Source organism: Macaca mulatta, chromosome 2, assembly GCF_049350105.2.
Source record: "Macaca mulatta isolate MMU2019108-1 chromosome 2, T2T-MMU8v2.0, whole genome shotgun sequence".
Lineage (NCBI taxonomy): Eukaryota > Metazoa > Chordata > Mammalia > Primates > Cercopithecidae > Macaca > Macaca mulatta.
The window spans coordinates 10,667,207-10,690,711 of NC_133407.1; the positions used below are offsets into that span (position 1 = coordinate 10,667,207).

At 42.6% G+C, this 23,505-nt stretch overlaps 1 long non-coding RNA gene across 1 annotated transcript; it reads right to left on the bottom strand.

The window, feature by feature from the left end:
• Nucleotides 1-5,478: 5,478 nt before the first annotated feature.
• LOC144338982 (uncharacterized) lies at nt 5,479-9,220 on the bottom strand. The gene is made up of 3 exons (XR_013413500.1): nt 9,110-9,220; nt 7,600-8,386; nt 5,479-6,461 (listed from the first exon to the last, which is right to left on the bottom strand). It is a non-coding gene; the product is annotated as an uncharacterized LOC144338982 (long non-coding RNA).
• Nucleotides 9,221-23,505: the final 14,285 nt, after the last annotated feature.

The window sequence follows — 23,505 nt, forward strand, 5'->3', positions numbered from 1 at the left end:
GTTTTGTTCCTCATACCATTCGGGTGCTCTTTTGAGTCAATGGCTCTAGCTTTTTGTAATGATCTAAAAGCTTCTGGCTCCCTTGGCTCTAGTCCCTGAGGATCAATTCCCTTTCCAAAGAGGGTGGGTTTTTTTGTTGTTGTTGTTGTTTTTTAATTTTCTTTTATCTGGGGAAAAAATAGCCACTCTCATAGACTGTAAAAAAAAAAAAAAAAAAAAAAAAAAAAAAAAAAAAAAAGCTTCTTTTTGGGAGCCTTAAAAATATTTGAAATAAATAGGGCTCAACTTTAACTGAATAATGTCAAGTGAAAACATACATACTTTTTGTTACCAGCGAAAGCAGAGGCAGCTTTCAAAATACAGGACTTGCAATGGGATGTTACATCACAAATAAAAAGATACAACTAGAACAATAGCAAGAAAGTCAATGTGTTATGTTGTAAGGCTTGGTGTATTTACTGCAATTAAGCATGAAATATAACTGAGCTTCCCAGCAGGCAGGGCAAAAAAGTAAACGTGATGACTTACATAATATTCTTTTTCTGATTGAAGTATGTGTCCTGATTATTTGAGAGACATTTTTTCCTAACATTAATTTTGAAAATGAATTTATCACTGAGTACATTATCTGAGTACATTCATTAGAAGAGTAATAAATATGTCGTTAGCAAGAGTTTTACATCTAATGAAAAAAAACTTCTTATATTTCCATCTCATTCGTTGTTTTGAACTGCAAACTCATATTAACTACTAAATTTTTTCACTTTGATATTTCAGAGTCATCCCAAATTGAACATATTCCAAACTGCATTCATTAACTTCTTTCTGAAATTGGTTCCTCTCCCTGCGTTTATTATCTTGGTTAAAGCATCACACACACAAGCTGTCCCTGTCAGAAAATCTCAGGTTGTTTAGGCGACTCCACCCCAACCGCCAGCCCACACCTAGTGAATCCTAGAGACGCTATCTCCTTGATTTATTCCAAATCCTTCCTCTCCTCTTCGCCTCCAACACCTCTGCTTCAGTTCTGGTCCCTGTCATCTCTCACCTAGGCAGGTTCAATGACTTCTTAACTTGCTTTCTTATTATTTCAACTTGTTCTCTACACTACTTCTCTACAAACTCATCTATAAAAAATGCAAATCTTATCTTTCTGAAAAGGCTGCCCATTGCTTTCAAGGTGAAATCTAAACTCGTGGCCTGGCAGATGAAGACTTTCACCTGCTTGGTTTTCAGTCTGATCTGCTGCCACACCCCTGACGAATTCTCTGTTTCAGTAACATGCGCTACTTGCTCCCCCGGTTCACATTGCTGCCCCTGTGGCCGTGTTTTGCACGGGCTAGTACTTCTGTCTAGAACTCCTGCCACCTTTGCAAACCTGGTCCCCTTCTATGCTGGGAAGCTTTCCTGATCCCCTTCCAACAGCCACCATAGTGTGGTTTTCCCTCCTTTGTATGCCCCAATACCTGTGTAAGTCTCAGTTATACTTACCACATGGTGCTGCAACTGTTTGCTTAGTTTCTGAATCCTCCAAGACTAACTTTTCAAAGACAGGAATGGAACCTCATTCATCCTGGATTTCCAGCTCTATATACGTGCTTGACATAGTTGGAGCCTGATAAGTATTTGTGGACTAAATAGGCAGATGAAAGATATGATGTTGTACATGGAGCAATAAGGTTGTCTTTAGGATATGTTAACTGGTGATACAGAATCAATAGGTGTTGTGTTGATCAACAGACCTTTTCCTTTAGGATATATAAAGGACTGGGTGGATAGACGGTGCTTTAGACAAACCTCTCTGAAATCATCTCTCTGTGCTGGCCTTGGGTGGGTGCTGGATGGCAGACAGTGAGTGGCTATGCTGTTCACAGAAGCCTCAGTGGCTGGCATTCTGTGTGCCCAACCTAGGCACAACTGTATATTTTAACCATCCTTTGTGTGTTTGGGTAGCTAGGGGCAGTGATACTGCATGAAGGAAAGAAAGAAGCCTGGCCGGGCGCGGTGGCTCAAGCCTGTAATCCCAGCACTTTGGGAGGCCGAGGCGGGCGGATCACAAGGTCAGGAGATCGAGACCACAGTGAAACCCCGTCTCTACTAAAAATACAAAAAATTAGCCGGGCGCGGTGGCGGGCGCCTGTAGTCCCAGCTACTCAGGAGGCTGAGGCAGGAGAATGGCGGGAACCCGGGAGGCGGAGCTTGCAGTGAGCCGAGATCGCGCCACTGCACTCCAGCCTGGGAAACAGCGTGAGACTCCGTCTCAAAAAAAAAAAAAAAAAGAAAGAAGCCTGACAAGGAAGTGGATTATAAAGGTGTCTCCCTGCACAGCCAGGATTTCCCTCAAAAAGTATTGCTTTCTATCAAGTACCTGGCAGAGAATCAATGGAGAATCCTTTCCTTGTTCTGCTCCATCAAGTTTCATACCATATAAATTTTTTTTGACCAAGTCTTGCTTGTAAGTGAATTAACTAGGGTGCTTGTTTAAAATGCAGACTCCCCAGGCACCCCCACCAACAGACCCTGGCCTCAAATATGGCCTCAAAGTTGGTTGGGGAAAATTTTTGAGCATAGTCCATTGCCCAGCTCTTCAGGGATAATGGTAAAGCCCTAGAATGACGGTGCCTGGGCTGGATCATGTTTTTAACCTCCACAAGTTACTTGTTGAGAAAGTTTGTGGGCAAAAGCAGTTTTGGATGCGCCTAGGCCCAATGCAATAGAGCTACTCCACAGGCCTTAGGGGACATTCACTCTGTGTCACGCAGGCCCTGCCTGAGCCTGACTGAACTGAGCAGAGACATGGTATGGGCTTGTGCTGTAGATAGAGGACTCAAGTTCCTGTGCAGGGCTTGCCTAGCACAGCATGGATTAGTCTAGTAATCAACTTTTAAGCAAGTCATATTAATAATTCAAAGGCAAACAGGATTTTGCTGTCCTCGAAACTCTTGCACTTGCATTTTTTCATTTGATCTCACAGGAGCCCTAGAAGCGGGAAAAACCAGGGCTCTTCCCATTTTGTAGATGAAGAAACTGAGATTGAGAAATGGCAGGTGACTTGTGCAGGATCACACAGATAGGACTGCAACTGCCCGATCTAAGATTCTGACTCCATTTGCATGCTGTGCCGGATTACACTATGCTTGCTGATCCCTCAAGTCATCAGATTTGAAAAGAACATTACTAAGGATGTTAGAACTGTATTTTAGGGCTCAGTGATGTCCATAAAAATAAGAATTTCCATTTCTGAATTATTTGAGCAGACGCTTGTGGCTGAATGTTAAAACTTGAGTCCCGTATGTCAAGAAGGCTTGTGAAGTTCATTACAGCATCCTAAGCCTCTGGAAAAGTTTCCAGTGGTATGTTGACTTGCATAAATGGGAGAGACAGTGGTGGGCATCTTTTCCTCACTCCATGGTTATTGATGTCACATTGATAGCTTGAATGTGCCATGGTGCAAGTATTTATACCACAGAAATCAGCAAAACCTATAATTCAGGGCTTTTCACCACTGTAGAACCAGTTAAACATTTTCCAGCACCCTGCTGCTTATAGCTAATAGTGACTGGCACAAATTGGAGTTTGAAAATTCTCCTCTGTCACCTGCATGGCACAGGCGTTGATTTTGCCTCTAACCACAAGTCACACCCCAGTGCCCATCTTTAAATGGGAGACTCCTTCTATCTGAGCTTGCAAAATCAGATTCATGGTTTCTACTAATAGTCCCTTGCCTTTGGGTAGTTTGTAACGTGTTTTCACATCCCTCATCACTTCTGAACTGTGTAGAATCTATGGGGCAGATGTTACCTACCCTTGGTAGGACAGCAGGTCCTGGAGATCTGACAGGTGATGTGACCACTCTCAGTGTCATAGGTCTGTAAGTGGCAGCCAGGGACTTGAACTGGGTCTTCACCTCCTTATTCTGTGCTCCTTTCCCTTGTACTAGCTACCTCCTTCACCTAGGACACTTGCAATATCTGGAGATGAAGCCACTGTCTAGGGCACAGAGAAGAGTTGCCTCACAGCAGTGTAACACTGGAGTATAACTTAGCCATTGACAGAAAAGAACAGACATGCTAGCTTGAGAGTATCTACACTTAGCTGCTTGTCCCACTTTACCGATCCAGTGCAAGGAAAGAAGTCTATGTTCACTTCTCCTCTGTCTTCCATCCTCTCTTTGTTTCTGTTTTTTGTTTTTTGTTCTTTGTTTTTTTTTTTTTTTTAAACTTTTATGGGGACTTTGTGTCTTTAGGTCCTGCTGAAGGTTCTGCCCACAACAGAAATTTGAAGTCTCCTGAATGATGTAGCAGTAATGCCCTGTTCCGCCTGTTGCATAACTCCCAGCCTCATACTGCCTGGTGATGGAATTATTGATTGTGAAGCATTTCACAACACATTTTCAAAACATGCTGAAGGTCAAGAATGGATGACTCATAGGCAGTAACAGTTTTTTCTGCCTCAGTCCCTCTACATGATATTGGTGAGGTTGGTAATGAAAATCATTGAAGTAACTGAGGCAAAAGTTAACTCTGTCCAATCCTGGCCAGCAGGATTATTAAGTGACTTGAAAAAAATAATTCCTGGTACTCTATTTATTTAGTGGTTGATCTTCTAAATCACTTTGTTTTGTTGTTGTTGTTTGTTTGTTTGATTTTTTTCTTTTTCTTTTGAGACAGTCTTGCTTTGTCCCCCAGGCTGGAGTACAGTGGCACGATCTCAGCTCACCACAACCTCTGCCTCCCAGTTCAAGTGTTTCTCCTGCCTCAGCCTCCCATGTAGCTGGGATTACAGGTGTATGCCACCACACCCAGAAATGTCTGTATTTTCAGTAGAGATGGAGTTTCACCATGTTGGCCAGGCTGGTCTTGAACTGGCCTCAAGCAATCCAGCTGCCTCAGCCTCCCAAAGTGCTGGGATTACAGGCGTAAGCCACTGTGCCTGGCTTCACTTTGTTTTTTAATGCCAACTCTCATAAACAGTATAAAGTGGGAGTTAAGGGATTTCAGTGCTGATTTTGCCACTAACTTGTCCAAAAGCACCAGAGAGTACCACTGAAGTACTCAGCTGAGGAAAAAAGCTTAGATTATATCTAGGGAACTTTACTGCTCTAATAGTCTGTGATTGTACATTAGTACTTTAGACAGCAGAGAGATAAACCCTGATTCCGGTTTACAGGTAATTACTCATCTCTCTGCCTGAGGCCAAGGAAAGCTCTCTGTGGAGCAGTGTGGAAGAATGCCTTAGAGCACAGTAGCAGAGAGAGTTCCAGACCCCGAGGCAAAGGGGATCTGTGTTAACTCTCAACATTGCCACCTGTGATTTGAATCTTCTGACAGTGTGCTGGGCCTGTTAGCATCTCAGTTTTCTCACTTGTAAAATGGAGAAAATAACAGTGTGTGAGCTTTATTTGGTACAAACTTTAATGCATGAAAAGACCTACAACATGTTTCCACATGGGCTAGTTGTAAGTTTTGGAGGAAAAAATATCAAGCTGATAATTTTTAAATTTTTTTTTTTTTTTTTTTTTTTGAGACAGAGTCGCACTCTGTCACCCACGCTGGAGGACAGTCGCACGATCTCGGCTCACTACAACCTCCGCCTGCTGGGTTCAAGTGGATCTCACGCCTCAGCCTTCCCAATAGCTGGGACTACAGGCGCGTTCTACCACGCCTGGCTAATTTTTGTATTTTTAGTAGAGATGGGGTTTCACCATGTTGGCCAGGCTGGTCTTGAACTCCCAACCTTAGGTGATTCACCCCCTTCCTCTCGGCCTCCCAAAGTGCTGGGATTACAGGTGTGAGCCGCCGCACCCAGCTGTAAAATTCTTAATATGTAAGTATTTTCTTCAAAAACGAATCTAATTTGCATAGCTAAAGTTTCTGAATGCTTTATCTAGAATAATCATGGGACTAGAAGTTCCTTAGTAGTTCTTCTCTAGGTTTTTGTACTTTAAATACCCTGCGTCTTTTCGTTCTAATATAACATAATCACAGTAATAAGAAGTGTGACAAAGTTCTAGTAGTTCTTGGTGCCGGTACCTCATTCACTCGCCAACAAAGCCTCCCTCAGCATCCCCTCCCCACATCCATCCCTGTACACGCACCCTCTCCAAGCTGCTGCCAGCCGTGCTGCTCCCCTGCCTCCTGACTGGAGGGCAAGTCAGTAAAAAAGGAAGCAAATTCGGTTATGTAAAGCACATTCTGGGTGAGGAAAGGCAAGCATGTGTTTCTGCTTGACTGAAATTGCTTTCTTTCCCCACCAGTTTGTCCTCTTATTGGGACACGTCAGAAATTAGAGAGACCCTGGCAATCATAGCTTCCACCTCCTCATTTTACAAGTGAGCAACTAGGCTCAGAGTACAGAAGTGGCTTTCGCAGGGTCACACAGCCAGCCTGTGACAGAGACAGGATTCAAGCACCATCTCCTGACTTCTCCATTGCACCAGACGTCGATAGAACACAGAGAACCTAAAAGAAGAAAGAAAAAAAAAATAGAGCTTTTGGGAATATATTGGGCTTCTGGTTTTCAAGGACAATTTTATGATAAGTAGCAGTGATGCCTCAAAAGCTCTGGTAGCTAGCTTGAATGAACTTATGTAATAAACATTTATCACAGAACATGTGTCATCAAACACCTGCCAGTTCTGAGCGTTGGCACCAAAGCTGCTTTCATTGTCAAAGGAAAGAGGGGGAAAGGAACTTGGCTGAACAAAGCTGGCAGACGTTTATACTAGAAAATTTAGAGGTAATTTCTAGAGGAACAGAAACACATTTTCAAAGTCTTATAAAATTTATTTAAATGTGATTGGGTGAATTTAGCAGTTAAAGAAGTGAAGAACACTGAGGTCCAATTGGTGCCTAAGGCTTCTTCCAAGCCCTTATCTTTTCTGTCTGCCTTGGGCACAGATTTCTAGATGCCTGGAGATGGACAGGCCCGGAAGTTGCCCAGAGCGATGTCTGAGGTTACTGATCTCTATCTAGGCTTCCATAGAAACACATCCCAAAACATTCTTGGTTCTTATTGGAATCTCATCTCATTTGCAGAACATGCCCAGAGTCAAAGAGACACGGACCATGTGTCACTCAGACTGAGTCCCTCCACACAAAGCGAATTCTCTAGCCTGTATTGGAAGTCAATCTACATCAACATGACAGGGCATGTAGCCAAATACATGGCCGCATCCCTTTGGCTACCCACACAGTTTTGAACCACAGGATCTGCTCTTTATCTACTCATTTAATGGTTATTGCTGGGAGAGCACTGGACTATAAATTCTGTTGCACTTGCAGGTGTAATGAGCTCTTTGAACCTCAGTTTCCTCACCCATCAGATACTATTCATTATCTGCCTTGCGGAAAACACCTAGTTGTTGGGAACATGACATGAATGGCAGGTGGAGGTGCTTTGGAAACGCTAAAGCCTGCCGTGAGTGTGAAGGAATGTTGCTACTCTTCTGTGCCCAACAAGGTGCTAAGCATCAAGGGACTTCAAAAGAAATGTAAGACATGGTCCCTACCCTCCAGGAACTTACAACTCATTGTTGGGAGACCATGACACATCCCCTAAAAACAGATATATAACACCTCAAATCTGTGAAGTACTTACTATTTAAATGGTGCCCAGAGCTTCTGAACCCCCTAGGAGTACAGAGGAGGGGGAGATCATTAATGGTGTGGAGAAGTTGGAGGAGGTGAGACGATGCCAGGTGATAAAGTAGATACAGAAGATGAAGGTCTTTTTTTTAAGACAGGGTCTCACCCTGTTGCCCAGGCTGGAGTGCTCTGGCATGATCGGCCCACTGCAACCTCCACCTCCTAGGTTCAAGCAATTCTCGTGCCTCGACTTCCTGACATAGCTGGGACTACAGGCATGCGCCATCGCACCCAGCTAATTTTTGTATTTTTAGTAGAGACAGGGTTTCACCATGTTGGCCAGGCTGGTCTCAAACTCCTGACCTCAAGCAATCCACCAGCCTCGGCCTCTCAAAGTTCCAGGATTACAGGTGTGAGCCACTGTGCCCTGGCCTGAAGAAGATCTTTATGGGTGCAGCATGAGTGCATCAATTGCTGGAGAGTTTGGTCACCACCGCTTAAAGAAGAGCTTCCCAATGTTGGATATGTCTGTAACTTCATAAGTTTTTTTAATTTTGCACTTTTGTGAATTTCCTCAATTGGCTTTCTTATTGACCCCCAGGGTCACACAGAACACTTCAAACTCCTCTTACATATTCTTGATTTCATCATCTAGCTGAAGATGCAGGCCCTGTCTTTCTGAGTTTTCCTTACCATCCTCCTTTTAAATTACGTTTTTCATTGGATAAGAGCCATGAAACTTCATCAATTCTAGTTTTATCTGTCACTTGACCCAAAGATAAGAGAGTTGAATCCTGGACCTTAAAGGAAAAGAAAAAAGAAAAAAAAGTTTTTGGGAACTTTATTTACCTCAACTGGGGAAATTTTTTACTCTTGCACAAAAGTCAGGTCCCATGAAACTTGCGAAATAGGTGTTTTTATCTCTTTTCTTTTCCAACTGATCAGATAGATAGATATCTTTCCAGGAATTTGGTGTCAGAAATCAAATCCAATGAGTGGGAAGTTTGTCAAGGTTCAGGATAGTCTTGCCAAATAGCACAGGAGAGGAGGTAAAAGTTAGGTCAGTTCAAGGGGGACTGCAAAAATGAAGTTTATAATACATACACTGTATATTTGTCATGGGAAAGGGTTTCAGTCAATAGCAATTGATATTAATAAAACATAAAACAAAAGAAATAATAATAATCAGGAAAACTTTGAAACAACTTCTTTTTTGTAGGTAACATTAAAGAAAAGGAATCTTTTATTTTATAAAATAAATGCTCTAATATTTGCAAAAAAAAATTTACCTAAAAATGCTGCTACTGAACAAACAGAACTACCACAAAATTAGAGAACAAAAGCATAAAAATTGTTAAAAAATAAAAAAATATATTTTTGAAATGTCTTAGATGATACATAAAAAATGCAGAAGATGTGTATAAATACACCATTGCCCTCGGATGACCTCTTACCATTGTCTAAGCAAGTTATAGTGCCACGGTGTGTTTCAGACCACGCTATAGAAAATCTTTAGCACTCACCTTAAAAGTTTAAAGTAGAAACAACAACTTTTAACAGGATCATAGAAAATGTTCCATCAGATCAAAACAAACAAGCAAACAAACTGAAGCAGGTCATTTTTCTCTTTTTGGCACTGTGCAGGACCATATGCTTCCAGAGATGGGAATTTAAAAATAGCCTGTCACACAGCTCACATTGTAACGCTGGGACACGATGGGGGTGGGAAAGATCGCCTCACACTTAATAATAGTGACACTTTACATTTACACCAACCTCTTTGCAGAGTAACCAAGAGTATTTCTCAGTTCTTTTTTGCCTTTAAAAAAAAATATGATCTTCTGGATACCCTGTAAGTGGAAAAGGAGGCAGTACAATTCTTCCCACCTTACAGAGAAGATGATTGAGGCCTCCAAAGGTAAAGTGACTCACTCAGGATTACAGAGTCACCCAGGGATTAGTGCTGTGCTGTTCAAAATACACCGGGCTGCCAACTGCAGCAATATCCTGGGCCTGTGAGAACCATGGGTTCATAGGATGTTGCACAAAAAAGAGAGAAATTTGCTTCCCATTGCCTCTGTTTTGAAATGCACTGCCTTTCATCTTAAGCATTTCATAAGTTTCTAATTTTAAGGCAAATTGCTTATAAGCCATGGTGACCTATATTAGCTGACATTTGAAATCAATCTCACACCAGTAAACGCCTTAGATTTGCATTTGGTAGCCCCTTTCAGAGTCATAATAACAATGTAATTTCTCACATCTCCATAATTCCCTACACTTGAAAATGGTTGTACATTTACCATCGCATCAGATCTGTATAAGCAGCTGTAATTTAAGCCCAGGCCAGAGTTATGATGAGAGGGAACAGAGGCTCAGGATATGAAAAAAACTTTCTCATTTGGTAAAAGCCACAGAAACTGATGAAACCCAGGTCTTCTCTCTGCGTGTGTAGGGTATTTTCCTGCCAGCCACACAGCCTCTTAGGTCTAAATAATGTGTTGAGATTCCGTTGCAAGTGTGTGTACGCTCAGGAGTGCCTCTTCTACCCAGTTTGGTGCCCAACACTCAGTTCCTAATTGGCTGCAAAACCCTGAAGGGGGATTCTAGATGTGGCAGGCACCAGGTGAAGTCAGTAGTGAGCTTCTTTTGTGGAGGGAAGGAAAATTCTCGGCATACTGATGGGTCCAGGCAGACACTTTGGATATGTGTGGAGCCCAGTGATGTTGTGTTACTGGGTAGACTTAACCCTTAGTCCAAACTTAACTCACTCTACTCTGTGCCATAAATGCTGTCCTTCCAATACCCACCATTCCCCTGCTGCCTTCCCCTTTATTGTACCTGGCAAAACTGCAATCCTGGTGAAAAGTATATCTTCTAATTCCTCCATTGCTTGCACCCAAACAAACAGTAGACTGTTGTTCAGAACATTATAAACCATGCTGATCAGTTCACTTTAAATTCTTGATCACAAACCTGAAACAGACCGTGCCAGAGGATCCTATGATGCTTCTAGAAAATGCACTTTTCATTCTCTGGGTCAACTCTTTCAAACCTTTAGCTCCCTACTTGAATATCCACCATGCTCTACATATCCCATGCCCTGGGATTATGACCTTCCTTTTTGCTAGCAGAGGAGAGTTATTGCATTTTTCCTTAACCCACCTGCATCTGTGCCCACATACACTGCCTTCCTCTTATTATAGTGGAGGAAGTGGCAGAGTTTCTAAGGCCAACACTTCCATTTGTCCTCTAGATCCCATCTCCTTTCCTACGCTTCTCCCTTGCAACATCAATTTCTGATGTTCCATTACATCTATCCCATCAGCATACAAATATGCCTTTATAACAACTACTAAAAATAAAATTAAAAAAAACCAACCCAGCTCTCCCTTGGCCCTACATGTCCCTTTAGCGACCACCCCCTTTCTCTGATGCCTTCACAAAAAAAAAACTTTAAAAGTAAGATCTACATTTCCTGTCTCCACTTCTTTAGCTCCCATTCTCTCCTCAACTCTGCTCTGATTTTCTTCAGACTCTATATCACTCCACTTAAACAGCCTTTATCAGAGTCACCAATGACCTACGTGTTTCCAAGGTCAACGTGTATTCAACTAACTGAAGTATTGAGCTGAATTGGACATGGTCAATCCTTCATACTTCTTTAAACACTTTCTTCTCTAGGCTTCGTGATCCCACACTCACCTGGTTTGTCCTTACCTTTCTGTCTCCTTGTCTGGCTGTTTCTCCTCGACATCAGGTTTTGGTGTGCTCTGGGGTTCTTATCTCTATTCTGTCTGTACTCTTCTTAGATGAACTCATTGAGACCCATGGCTTTAAAATACCACTTATATGCAGATAACTTCAAATCTCTGTCTCTAACACTTCTCCCTTGAGCTTCAGACTCCATAACTCTACTTGTATATGTAATAAGCACTTCACACAAACTGTGACCCAAACCAAACTATTAATTTAGGAATTCTCCACCCCGAATTCCTCCTCCCCAAGTATTCCCTGTCACAGTAAGTGCTACCTGGCCTCCTAGCTATTTGTTCAACGCAAATAATTGAGTCATTATAATATTCTTTATTTCCCTGAAACCCTATATGTAATCTCTCAGCAAGTCCTATTGACTTTACAAACCTGAAACGGTCAAATTAGACGATTTCTCACCATCTGCACTGCTGACTATCTTATTCCAAGCTATTATCATGTTCTTCCTGCCCACACTTTTTCCCTCTACAGTCAGCTCTTCGTGCAGTAGCCAGACTGATCTCTCTAAAGCCATAAATTATAAGTTTATCTCTTTGCTAAACCCTCTCACCATAAGCTATAAAACCCTACATGATCTGTCCCGACTGCCTGTTCAGCATCTTCTCCCTCCACTCTCAGCCTCATCCACGAAGTTCACTGGCCTTTTTCTCCCTCAAACTTGCTCAATACTTTCAGAGATGAAGAACATTCACTTACTTTTCCTTCTGTTTGGATGTTCTTCTTCTGGATCTACAATGGCTACATCATCTTGTCATTCAGGCCTCAGTTCTAATGTCATTTCTGTAGAGCAAATTCACTTGACTGATGTTGTTAAGGTATCTCTCTTTAGAACCAGGTAAGTATCCTAAACTCACCCGAGAAGTGTTAGTTGAATTTTAGTGAATTATACATTGAACTTGTCTCTTGTGGTTTCTGAGGACATTATTTGTTCTGTCACTTGGTGGCCTTTTCTATAAAGCCCCATAGGAGGAATTCTTTTAGGTCTAAGTGATAGAAAAGCTTTGCTTCCCTTGAGGAATTGATAATGACACAACTGATTTTGCTTTGTTTTATTTGGCTTTGCCAACACGAAGTTCAGAGCCAAAATTTATTGCAAATGTGTAAGAATATATGACTTGGTTGTCTGTCTAGACAGCACTGTCTAATAGATCTTCCTGCAATCATGGGCAATATTCTGTATCTGAAATGTCCATAAGTAACCACTGGCCACATGTGGTGACCGAGCACTTAAAATGCAGCTTGTGAACCTGATGAGCTACATTTTAACTATATTTAATTTTAATTAATTTAAATATAAATAGACACATGTGCCTTGTGGCTGCCACTTTGGAAAGCACAATTCTATATATCCTATGGTTTATTTATAAGATATTGTAGTTTATTTTTATGTGCTCTTCATTATTCGTTACTGTATTTCCTATAAATTGCCTCAAACATTTGTGGCTGGAGGTAGAAAAAAAAGGAAAGGAACAAAGCACAATTAAATGAATAATTGACTTCACAGGGCACTTCAGCATGTTTATAGGGTTGAAGGAAGTGGCCAGTATACAGCAACAGGGAATCTTAAATCCTGTTTCTCCTTGTGAGATCTATGGAATAGGCACCAGCATCAAGTCGGAGATTCAAGTTCTAGTTTTTGTTTTGCTGTTGGACATGTGTGGCTCTGAGTTAACCAGAAGTTTAGTATGTTCATATGTAAAATGGGACTTCTGTACTGGTGACCTGAAACCTTTGGCATCTGAGATGCAGATATACAACCACTGTACCCATTTCTGTGCCTTCCAAAGCCAAGGAGGCCAGCCCTTGGCTACCGACCTGAAACAGGAGGCAAGCGTTTGATAAATCATCTCATTCAAGCCCATGCTTCAAGGCAGAGTCGCTGGTAAGCTAATTTAAAACAAATAGGAAGAGTCCTACCTTCCAGATGTCTTATGGGGGAAAATAATTCATCCTACATACTTAGGAATTCGGATGTTTTTAACACAGAATGAAGTATCATACCCTTAGTATATAAAGGCACAGGACTGAAATCAGAAGACTTAGGTTCTAGTCCCAGTTCAGCTACTAATTAGCTGTGTGACTTTGATCAAGTCAAAGTTTCTTCTTTGTTTAAATGAGAAGATTGGACCAAATGATCTTTAATTTCCTGACTAGCATTCGCCATAATCAGAGCTAATATTTATTAAGGAATGTGCTGAAATGCGTTACCTTATTTTGTCCTATGGCCACTGAGAATATTATCATTCCCATTTTAAAGACAGAAAAAAACTGAGCTTTAGTGTTTCCCAAAGACATAGAGTTGGTAAATGATAGAGTCTCTATCTGAACCCCATGGTCTGGATTCAGGACCCACTTTGTTACCTGTTTTGCCTTCTCTAGTGATTTTTATAGGCCAGAACACTCTTGTTATTCTGGTTAGATGAAGAGTTGTTTTAATCCTTTAAATTGAACTTTCCCAAATCTGGGTCTCAAATAGGCCCACATATTGTCTCTTCAGTCTTTGGAGTGGCCAGGAAGAGCTCAGCACAGCCACAGTTAATGAGTTGGTTGCTACCGGGCAAGAGTGGCCTTGTTCTTTTGCCCAGTTTGCTGTACAAATAATACCATGTTCTAGGTATGCTGCAAAAAAAAAAAAAAAAACGTTGGGAAGCATGTGAATTTAGATGTATATCATGACAAGGGTTTAGCTTGGACTTTTCACAAGTCGTACCATACACATTTCACAAGATCCTATCACAAAGAGATGGTTTATCCCGCAAATCTCAGTCATCACTTCTTGAACATGGAGTACTTCAATCGTCCCTGGGTCTCCAACATGTTGATTTCAGAAGCTGACCCTAAGCTCATCTTCAATATGAAAATGATTTTGCTAATTGTTAGAAAAGCACATTGTTAGAACAGCTAATTGTTAAAACAGTTGGTTAGAATCCATGGGAGCTTCAGTAATTTTGAGTCCAATCCCAAGAGGGAAGAGGATTTTCTCAAGGTCAGTGTCAGAGTTTGGACTAAATCCCCAGTCTCTTTCATGCCCAAGAAAGGGCCCTTTTTCCCTTATCTGACTAGTAGTCAGGTCTACTTCCTTGGGAGATGGAACAAATGAAACACAACTGAAATTTCATCTTGCCTCTGCAGATGTCAGGAGCAATGGAGCACCAGTGGTGGAAGAACCTACCTCCCCTGGCTCCATCAAAGGCCACAGGCCCATGAGAATCACCCAGCCTACTCTGCGCGGCACACTCGGAGACCACAGCCGCGCACAGGAAAGCGAGAGGAAGTGGAAACGTGCGAGCAGAGGGCTCAAAGCAACGGGCTCACCACCGGAAAAAAAAAAATAAAAATAAACATGCTCAGAAATAGTGTAACTGATATGCAAAGAAGATCAAAACAAGGGTTTTAAAATATCTTGGCTGCTTTAGAGAAGGTGGGGGTGGTAATTAAAGCGAGGTTGCAAATGCGTGTTAGGGGAGTGGGGCGGTTAGGTGGATGGTTCACTGAAGCCTGCCAGGCCATGGGAGCCTGGGAGCCCAAGGGTATTTCGGATGAAAATGTGGCACTTATATGTGGAATGTAAAAAATAGATGAACTCATAGAAGCAGAGAATAAAATGGTTATTCTCAGAGGCTGCCAGGTGGTGGGACTGGGGAGATGTTGGTCAAAGGATACAACATTTTAATAAATTCAAGAGATTCATTGCCCATCGTGGTGACTATAGTTAACATCAATAGATTATATATATATATATATTTAATTATTTTGTTGGGCTTTTTGTTTAAGTTCCAGGGCACATGTGCAGGATTTTTACATAAGCAAATGTGTGCCATGGTGGTTTGCTGCACCTATCAACCCATTACCTAGGTATTAAGCCCAGCATGTATTAACTCCTTGAAAACTGCTAAGAGAGTAGATTTTAAGTGTTCTTGTCACACAAAAAAATAAGGTGCTACATATGTTAATTAGCTTGATTTAGCCATTCCATAATTTAGATATATATCAAAACATCATCTTGTGTACCATAAATACATATAATTTTGGTGAATTAAATAACAAATAAAGAAAAAAATATGAGAGGAATAAATTACCATGGGTAACTCAGAGGCAGATATGAACTTGACAGCAAGAACCCCAGAGTCCCTCAACCCCAAACTCTGCCCTCCCCAACCTTTTACTGTTCCCTAAGATTCTGCTCCATTTGGAGTCCTGTACATTTGTCCCAGGGCAGGGCTCAGACAGGCCAGCAGTGGAGGCACCAGGAAGTCCACCCAACTTGGCTGAACTTCAAGGCTCAAGTTCCAGTTTGGAACAAATGTTCCAGGGTTAACGGCTGGGGCTAAGCAAACTCAGGAAAGACAATCTCCCCAATCTTGCGAAGTGAAATTCTCTTTTCTTTCAGTGTGTTGTGAAGAACTACAGAAATGTGCTCTCATACAAAAAACAAACAAACAAACAAAAAAAACCCAAAGAAACCAAACATTTTATTTTGAAACTTGTTCCTGAAATGGGAAACCAAAAGGTTAGTGATGGCTGTGCTGGCTGTTTTTAGCCTCCCTCCACCAGTTTAACCATCCCTAATAATAGTCCAAGGATCACAGGACATTTCCAGCACCAGAAGGCCATCAGTCAACAGCAGAGGTGCAAAAGGGAGCATTTGCTCTTCCACAGATCCCAATGGTCTCATGTATTTTAACAGATGAAATGCTCTGAAGGTGGGGTTGGGGGCGGCCTGGCCTTTGGAAATTAGTCACCACTCAAATAGGTCTAGCATTTACACTTACAAAGCACTTTCACAGCTATTATCCAGTGAGATGGGCTGGGCAGAGAAGATCACCCACATTTTCCAGAAATCTAAGACTTCAATGTGAAATGGCTCAAGGTCATTGCTATTGAACCCATAGCACTGGGTATGTTATTTACGGGGCCTTGAAGAACCACAGATGGGAATCAGGTGCCTTTGCTGTAAACTTGAGCCATCCCTCTCGATGTCTTCCTTTTCCTTCACACTCTTCCTCCTCCTTCTATGATAGAGTACAATTAATATTTTGATGATAAAATAGAAATTTTGTACCTTTGATCCAATATTTTTTTCTTCTGTTTCTCTTATTTGTCTAATTATGAGAAGGCAAGGCCTACCCTAAACTATTTTTGAACCTGATATTTAATAAATAACCACCAACAGATGCATGTGAGCTGAGGTGGGAGACCCTTTTCTGAGCTGAGGTGGGAGATGACAGGTAAAGGCTAGCCTTAATTTCTGCCTGATGCACATTTGCTCTCTAGGCCCAGAGAGTATTATGGTTTACACAAGCTATGGAATTTAAGAAGAGAGAGCTCACTGTGTGCTGAGAGAATCCAGAGATATTCTAGCAATGGGTGCCATTATTGAAGAAGCACCTTGAGGATGGATCTGTGGGGTGGCATGGGGAAGCAACACGATAAGGTCCAGACCAAGTATGGTGGCTCACACCTGTAATTCCAGCACTTCAAGAGGCTGAGGCAGGTGGATCACAAGGTCAGGAGTTCGAAAACAGCCCGGTCAATATGGTGAAAGCCCATCTCTACTAAAAATACAAAAATTAGCTGGGCGTGGTGGCGTGTACCTTAGTCCCAGCTACTTGGGAGGCTGACGCAGAAGAATCGCTTGAACCCAGGAGGCGGAGGTTGCAGTGAGCTGAGATCACACCACTGCACTCCAACCTGAGTGACAGAGCAAGACTCCATCTCAAAAAAAATAAAAAATAAAAAAAAATAAGGTCCAGAGGTTTAAAAAGTGCGTAAGACATTGCTGGAAATTCATAAAGCTTCACCAGGCTAACATGGCCGAAATAATGTTAGGGAGATACTTTGGAGTCATGCCTTGGAGGGCCTCAAAAGACAAGCAGAGTGTTTGGAATTTCATCCTATGGGCATTTAGGCATTGCTGAGAGTTTGTGAATGGGAAAGCAGTTGAAGAAGAATGGTATTCTAGAAAGCTCTTTTTAGCTGGATATGCAAGATGGAAAATAACGGGAGTAGCTGGCAGAAGAAAAATGATAAGGAGCACTGAACTTGCAGTCAAGAGGCTGACTATATTTCTCACCTTGATTAGGTTAGTCCCAGATATAAGCATAAACATGTATGATTACCTCCTCTCTAATATGCAAACCTGTGTGGCCTACCCTTCAGGGAGGTCCTGAACATCCCCTGAATTGAGGGTGGTTAGAGTGCTTTGTAAACTCTGAAACTACAGAACAAACATGGGAGATAGTGATGCAGCCTGTCAGATTCATTGAAAACATGGGCAGGTTGGTACCTTGGGGATGGGTGGTTGCAGGGAAGGTTGAGTGAATGCCAACTCTCCATTTAGGAAGCATCTTCCCTCTGGAGGAGTATCCCCTTTCCTTCCTGGAACCTTCTGTGTCACCTGGCACAGACTGGGGGCTAGTGGAAGATGGAGGCATGTCAAGCTGGTAGTCAAGAGTCAAAGACAAGAAATCCCTGAGGTCTCTAGTAACTTCCTCAAGGGGAATAAAAAAAAATGACAAAGCTAGCCCTTTAACCCCGAGCTTGAAATCAAAATAAACAGTTGGGTTACTGTTTTGCAGAGTTGCTGAGTAATTGTAAAGGGCAAGGAAGAGTCAGTTTTCACAAGAAGATTGCTCAATGGAAAGGTTTTGCCAGTGGAGGTGTCTGGGAAGGTGCAAGCAGAAGCCAGCTTAGTTATTATAGGGAGCTGCTCATTGGAAGACAAGCCTTGGCCTCATGGAGAAAAAGGGTTAACATGAAACAGTGGGAAGCAAACTGCTGAACTGGGACTAGGTTAGGAGGGTTAAGAGAGAAGCATCTGGGCTTTCAGCCACCCTTGGGCTTCTAGTAGAAGCATTTCACAATCTCCTTTCTTCACGGGTTATGTCCTTAAATTGAACAGCCAATGGGGGCATCTTGGGGTAGTGGAAAGTGTGTTGCAGGCCTGGCTTCAGCACTGCCTGGTGGTGTGACCCTTCCTTTCTGGGCCAGGGTTAGACTAGATGGGATGATCCCTGGGGCTCCTTTCAGATCTAGACCCCTAGGAGGTGTGGGGCAGGAACAGCCTGTTTTATCAGATTTAAATTCAGAAAGGACAGCTACTGTAAATGACCAGGCTTTAGTGCTGGCAGTGACAGCTACATAAGGAATTTCAAATGAGGTCATCTTAAAGCAAAAGCAACTGTGTGCCTGCTGACCAAGGCTTGTGGATCAGATGAATCAGAAAGCTGGGACTCTTCTGAGTTCATGCTTACCAAGCTGTGGGGTTCTGTGTAACTAGATGATACTTTCCCTAATCAACATCATGTATGGGGCAGCAAGTTCCCTTTGAGTTTTAGAGAACATAAGCCACAGATGATTTCCCTCCCACTTCCATTTTCCCTTCTCAAGTCTTAGAAAATAAGATCTCTTCCCTTCCCCTTTCCCCCATTTCCCTAGCAGGTTCTCAGTGATAAATGTACCACTTTCTCTCTTGCACTCACTTGCCCTTGTCCTTTCTGGTGAAAAGAACATTACCGGTCCAGGCTTTGGGAAGTAGGGTGTTGGGACATGAGGACAAAGTTCACAAAGTTCAACCAGCTGGTTCCTCTGGTGGCCCAGGCTGGGTTGTGTTGTGTTGTGTGTCCACACAGGCAGAGAGGTAGCACAGTGAGGTACTCTTTTATTTCTGAAGAGAAACCCTATTCTTCCAGAACAGTTCACGATCACCATTGACTTCTTCAGGCCCTGCCTGCAGGATCCAGAGAAACATCCGCATGAAATAAAGCTTTACCAAGTGCTGGGATTCATTTTTAGACGAGGCAAAGGACCCAGAGGCAGATAAAGAAGGAGACAGGATAAGTGGAGAAGTCACTGTGATACCCTGTCATATGGGGATGGCTCTACAAGTAGAGGGCGACTTCAAAAGAAGGAGAAATAGCACTCAGATTGGAGATCAGCTAAGGCTTCATGGAAGAGATGACATGAGCTAGAACAATTATCAATGACAAATATCAACGTCATGTTATTTTGATGATTATGATTAAAGCTAACTTCTGTTGCTCTCTCACTATGTTTGAGGTACTGTGCTATGTATGCCCTTGTATATTATCTCAATTCCTCTTCATGGAAATCCTCCCTTATTAGACAGCATCATTTTGTAGATGAAGAAATTGGGGCTCAGACATGATAAATTACTTTTCCAAGGCCACGCAGAGAGTAAATGATTAGTGCTTGTGATTTCCATGGAGGTATGGATGTGAGATATTCTCAGTGAAGGGTAAGAATGACTGATTACAGTGGGTACATCATAATTTTGATTAGGTAGAGAATCTGTGGGAGTTAAGGCCAGTGGGACTTGAAGACCAGTGAGAAGTTCAACTTTGTCTGCAGGCTACAAGGAGGCTGGCAGCTTTTGAGCAGGACAGTGACATAATGAGAAGATAGCTCTTGAGATGAACCTTCCAGCCAACTGGGTTGTAAAAGCAGTGCTTAGTCTAAGCAAAGAAAACTGAATGGGGAAGTAACTGTGAAGATTTGGGCTACAGAGGTAGAGTGATTCAGCAAGATAAGGATGAGAGGAAACACTTGGCCCAAAGTGTTGACCACGTGGTGGGCCAAAAGCTTCAGTTTCCTTAGCAATTTAGCCTCGAGTGCAAGTGGACTCCAGGGAGGACTGATGGTGAGGGGATGGACTCGGAACTGGAGTCCAATCTTCTGAGAGGTGATGAGGGCTTGAGCTAATGGTGCCAGGCAGGAAGGAGAGTTAGAGGATCCACCTTAGTCTGAGCAGTTGTCCATCCGTGTCCTTGCTTCCAGCTCCAAAGGCACAGCAAGTAGAAAAGAAAGTAAACAAAGACAGTCTGCATGCTGGTGAGGTTCCACAGGTTTCTGGGGAGCTTGCCTGTCACTCATGTCTGATGTCAGGCACTGGTAAGGTGACTGCCAGTCTTTCCTCACCTTCAGGTGCAGGGCAATGCACCCTCTGAGTTAGACCACTTTACCAGTCCGATTTGTACGTTTTCTCCATCATTCTTGTCTCCCCACTCCCAAAACCCCAAAGAAGTGGAATCAAATGAATCATAGAGGTGTTTTCTTTTTGTTTTTAAAATGGAATCAAGGTCTGAAGGAGAATACCTGGGCGGAACCAAAGATGGGATGCTCTGAGTCATTAGTCACCTTCAGGGCATCAAACAAGAGGTGAATCAGAGAGACAGGGAGAAGGGCAAGAAGTAATGAGCTCCTGGCGCGCTTGTGAATTTCAGAGGCCTCACGTAGACCGCTAGTGGGCAGATTCTCTACTTCCAAGCATCTGAGGTTCCTCCTGCAACGAATGTGGCTAAGGCCAAGGAAACAATAAAAGCTGCAATGGTTTTTGACTCAACCAGGAGAGTTTAGCCACATGTAGTTGTACTCTTCCTTGGTGCTTCCAAAGAGCTGCTTTGACATCTCAGAGAGTAGTACAGAGTAGCACTTCTAGGCTTGCCATCGCAAGGACAGTGAAAGAAAGGGGCCCTAAAGACTATTTAATCCAATATGTGAATGCCTAGGGTAGGCATGTAACTGAGACTCAGTCTCCTGCCTTCTTAGTTTATTGATTTTACAAACACATAGTGCTCGCTATGTGCCAGGCATGTTCTATGCACTTTATAAGTTACTAATTCATTTAATTCTCATAATAATCCTATAAGGCAAGTGCCTTTGCCCTATTTACAGTTGGGAAAATTGAGGCAAATGGACATAAAGTAACTTGGCCTAGGCCTCACAGTACTTGGTAGAACCAAGATGTGAATCCAAGCAGTTTGGTTGCAGAATCCAAACCCTCAACCCTTGTACTCTGTTACTCTTTATTCTAATTTCTACTTTTAAGACTGGCATCCCTGCAAAAAAGGGAGACTAGATCCATTCATTCTAAAGGTGAACCACTTTAGAATCTGTAACACATTGTCATTCAATGGAATCAGTAAGTGTTAGGACTTAGGCTGTGCAGTTATCAACAGGCTGTTAAATATGCTTTGGTGTACACAAATACCAGTATCTGTTAATTCCTAGCATTGGCTTGCCACCACCCTGATGGTGATTTGGGTGAGTCTTCTGACCAATCACAGGGCCCAAGGCCTTTATTATAGATTCTACATTAGTTTTCAACCTTCCAGGCAACTGGGTTGTAAAAATAGTGCTTAATCTAAGCAAAGAAAACTGAGATGGGGAAGTAACTATAAAGATTTGGGCTGCAGAGGTAGAGTGATTCAGCAAGAAAAGGATGAGAGGAAACACTTGGCCCGAAGTGTTGACCACGTGGTGGGCCAAAAGCTTCAGTTTCCTTAGCAAGGAGGGTGAGGCAGATAATTAGTCAGTAGAAATGGGGTTACTTGAGTGGAAGAAATATAACCTTTCTAGTAGTCCAAATGAGAAAGGTTCTGTATGGTAATACAATCTCAAATTTCCTTGTTAGTTTAAACATTCAATGGGATAAGGCTGAATTCACATTGTAGATTCCCTGGTAGGAAGGTAGCAGGTATAGTGGAAAGAACACTGGCCTAGTATTGGGGCATCTGAGCTCGAAATTTGGATCTGCTTCTAACTAGGCGAGTGGCATTGGATGAGTCACATCTCTTTTTGGGCTTAGTTTAGCTATAATGACAGTGACCTTTCATTGAATAATTGCCAGTCCAGTCTTTGCCCTCAGACTTGACATGTATTGCCTTATCTAATGCTCATAGCAGTTCTGTAGGCACTATGATTACTGCTGTGACCCAGGGGAAGAAAATAGAGCTCAGACAGCACGAAAGACAAGTTCAGTAACTACCCAAGGTAACACAGTAAGTAATGGAGCTGGGAATTTTTTTTCTAGGAAGTCTACCTACCTCCCATGCTCATAAATACAACACTGAACTGCCCTTGTCTTCATAGAGAGAAGGTGGTACTCTGGATGTACTATGTGCAATGGGTTTTCTCAGTCCTTCTCTTCTCTTCTATTTCTCTTCTATTTAGGATATTTGTGCTAAAGATGACCTTTCCAGGAAGTGCAAGTGGCTTTGCTCAGCACTGGGCTCTGGATTGAGCCAATGCTTTGCTCATGTGATTGTTGCAGTGAAATTTGGCAGCTTCCGTCAACCTCCTCTGGATGGTCAGTTCTGTGAGGGTAGGGCTGCCTTATCTTCCCTATGACCCTCTTGGGAAGATGAAATGAGGCAATGCAGGAGAAAGCGCTTGGTAAATGCTGAAGGATTAGATGTTACTGTTGTTGTTTTTATCATACATGGCATTCGGACAAAATTCTCATGGTATTCCTAGTTATAAGCACTACAGGTCCTCAGTGAATATTTGTGGAGTGAATGTATGGATGAATGATGGAAGCCAGTGGAGCAGAGGAGCCACTGAAGTGATACAGAGAAGCAGAACAGAATGAACTCAGTGGAGTGTGACCAGGGCCCTGATCTAGACAGTTTGAAAGCTGGAGATCTTCACCAAGAGTCAAGATTTTGGCTTTTGATTTAAAAGCTACAATGTGGTATATGATCTCCTTGTAACAAATAAGGCACATTCTAGTTTCTTCATTGAGGAGTCCACATGTGGAAGTAGGTGCCAAAGGCTGAACCATAGAGTCTGGCTGTTAAAGATGAGTTTTGAGAGCCCAATACCACCAACTCTCAAGGAGGCTCCAGGAAGCCCATGAGCCTTTCCAGGCTGGGGTTTCCTCCTCTATCCAACTGGGGTTTGGACCAAGCCCCCAACCTGTTATGTCCCCATCTGAAATTTCCTTCGTACATGCAGATCTTATGAGTCCTGTCTTTCCTGCCACCTGCTGACAATCAAAACTCACCTGTCTCACGCCCATATCCCAGAATCTCGTTCTCAGCCAAGTGGTATTTATCACCAGCTATTCTGATGCCCTCACCTGCTGTGTGCTCTTGGGTTCTCATGTCGTTTGCCCTGGTAAAATAGTCATATTTTATCACATCCTTGAAGACATAGCTAATGATGATAATTTTCGTGTCTGGTCTAGGTTTGTAGGGGAAGGATTGTTATTGGTTTTTTTTTTTTTTTTTTGAGACGGAGTCTGGCTCTGTCACCCAGGCTGGAGTGCAGTGGCTGCGATCTCGGCTCACTGCAAGCTCCGCCTCCCGGGTTTACGCCATTCTCCTGCCTCAGCCTCCCGAGTAGC